The sequence below is a fragment of the Notechis scutatus genome, chromosome 4 (genome assembly GCF_049901735.1).
Source record: "Notechis scutatus isolate UNSWTSFEM ecotype Mainland chromosome 4, rNotScu1.2, whole genome shotgun sequence".
Taxonomy (NCBI): Eukaryota; Metazoa; Chordata; class Lepidosauria; order Squamata; family Elapidae; genus Notechis; species Notechis scutatus.
In genome coordinates this window covers 119,816,451-119,819,598 of record NC_142012.1, presented here as the reverse complement: position 1 = coordinate 119,819,598, position 3,148 = coordinate 119,816,451, and positions in this window count along the sequence as shown.

Here is a 3,148-nt window from a genome sequence, read left to right as displayed (position 1 = left end):
AGTGAGCTCTCTTGCTCCCTCTTATGGTGATTTTACAACCGCACCCAAAAAACTTGGTTTACAGTTTAAAGTGATACATACACTTAAACTCACTAACATAGTTTATATATTATTTTACTCAAACTAAGTTAGGTAACCCTGTTATCCCTAACAGCTACAATTATCCCAGAGGATATATGGGTGATTGCACAGGAAAGCCATTTTTCTCAGCTTTCTTTCTAGCACTGATTGCTTTCATGGAAATATCATTTATTGGGTGGTTTCACCTATTTTGGACAACATGTTTTTCCTACTGGACTTTCTTGAAGCCAAAGCTGCATTTTACTGGGTTCTTTATAGATTCTTCCTGGAAAGAAGTGGTTATAAATGCAAAAGCAATAAATTTTATTTTTGTTTTGTTAGCTCTGTAAGCATCTGAAGGGTAGATGTGCTCAAATGAAATCATATTAAAAGGAATCGTATCTCTGTATATTAACCACAGCAGAATGACTGATGTTTGCCCTAGCTGGACAATTCTGGTGAGCTTCTGGACATCACTTTGTTTGGCTCTGCTTAGAGTTGCTGCTAACTGTTGATTCTTTTTGGGTCATGGGAAAAAAAGTAGACATACAAAAGTCCTGGAAAATTTTATATATATCCACAAACAAAAATCTTTTCCCATCTTTATTGAATAAATGTCATATTCAAGCCAATTATATAATTTTACATACCAGTATATTACTTAAACAGCTATACATATTTTCTATAGTCCTTTAACAAACTGAATGTTTAATATGTGATAACATCAGAATCTTTTTAAAATCATTTCCTGTGGTATAGAATTCCTGCCTTCTAGTTCCTTCAATAAAAACCTAAATGAAATTGTAGCAATTATTTATCCTATTAATTTGGGTCTTGTTTTAGTAAATTGAATTGTGGAATTAGAGGAGGAAGATTATTTTGTAATGTTTTTTTAAAAAATATGCGGCAATGAGTGTTTCAAAACTAATTAGAAAATCAATAATACTGATATCAATGGTTAGCATGTCTTCAGAAAAGGTCTTCTAACTTGGCGATCTTTATCATAAGATATCTATAAAAAGATTTCCTAGTGCATTTGAAACTACTATTTATGGTCACAAAATTTTCACTTTCAACAGAAAACTGTATGGACAACTCAAGATTAAACTGTGGAATCTTTGATGCTCTCTGAGGTTGATTGTTTGTTTGCAGGCATTTCGTTAGTTAACCAGTTAACATTGTCAGTGCTAGTGAGTGTGGAGTTTGCTTCTTCTTTATATAAAAAGTAGCTTGTTCTACTAGTATTGAAAGGGTATTTTCTCCTTGGTACTTCTTTATTTACAATGTATCAAGCAGAAAACAATACCCTAAACATTTTAATAGCCACTGGTGGAACAGATGGGCACAATATAGGCAAGACTAGCAAAGCACATCCATGAAGACCAACTATGGTAGCTATCAGAAGACACAATGAAAACTCCCTAATTGCATAATACATAGACAGACTCAGCCATGATTTCAACTGAAAAACTGTGACATACTAGAACAAGCCAAACCAAAAATTATAGTAAATTACTGGATGTTTGTCATTCAAACAAATAAGCTATCAGTAAACACATAGAAATAAACCATATTTATATGCTAAAAACGTTTAGAAAGAAAGAAAAATTTCAGAACATAAGCAGCAAGTACACTAACACCAGGCAAACAATAAAGCAAAAAATAATACCTTACCCTAATCAAGGAACTGTGAAAGATAAAACCACACCCCCATCATCATTGGCAGACAAACTGTATATAAACAGGGAGCAAACTCCACAGTAACTAACACTAATATTATTACCTAGTTAATACCTAATAATTACCTAATAATCAAATATCTGCAAGCAAATAATCAACTTCAGAAAACACCAAGGACTCAAAAAAAATCAATAACCTGTATTTGGCCCATTAGCTTGATGGCTCCATGGACATTTTTGAGTGGGGAAGAGGACATTTTATATTTCTTCTTTCCCTTATTGTGTAATGTATTAATGCAGGGTTCTGTAAGAATACAAAGATCAAACTGGATTGGCAGCAGGTTAATGGGAACTCTGCAGGCATATTTAACATCAAGGTTACTTCGAGAATCCTCACCAAGGAACTGCAGCCTTGAAAGCTATACTTAGCCAGCAGCTATGCATAAACAAAACCCATGTCAGAAAACAGCAGATGCTTTCTTTCTGAAAAAGCCAATACCTGGCTAAATTCACAATTGGAATTTTCATATTTTGGACTATAAAATGATAGAAATGATGCATATATTAATAATTATATGAACTCTTTTAACTTTTGGTTTTATCAAGATCTGCAAACAGATCTTTCTATGTGGGAGTTCTGAGGTTTCCTTAGATTACTTAATGTTAATCAGTCAGAACCAATAGCCATGGTGCTGTCTTTTCATTAATCTATGGTAATCTGGATTTCTCAAGGAAGTGACCAAGAACCCAAATATATTGGAGGGCTACTGCTGTTTACATACATTCTTAGAATCAGCCTATATAAATATATAAAAACATATCTCAGAAATTACTTAAATGTGACTTAAACTTCCTTTAAAAGTCTTACTCTAATTGATGTGTTGTCCATGATACAACATTGCCACCCTATGAAACAAGTGCCACATGTCATTAATAGTTCTGGGATAAACACATAAGCAAACCTCTCCAGTCAAAACTGATTCATGTTGTATACTTCTTAATATTTCTGGGCTTGCCCATTTTTTATTTCATAATAAGCAACTTTTAACTGACTTCCTAGCGACTGCCCATAGTTGCAACTTTTATAATTGCTGTTGTTGAAACTTATAATGCCATTAATCTATTATTAAAACCCTCAAGATAGTTTATAAACCAAAGAGCAAACTGAACAGACAGGTTCCATTATTTTCTTTTGGCTGGAAGGGAAAACTCTTACTTCCCTTAGTGAAATGTTACTTGTGTTGATTTATAGCTTTGCAGACCATTCTGTATGTGATTGCTGAATTTGCCATCCAAAGGGGATTGGTAATCTTTGTGTCTTGGCAAGGTTATTTATCTTATATGCTTCAACCTCCCTTCCCTTTACATTAGTCTTATGTTTATGAAGTACAGTAGCTATAATCTTGGTA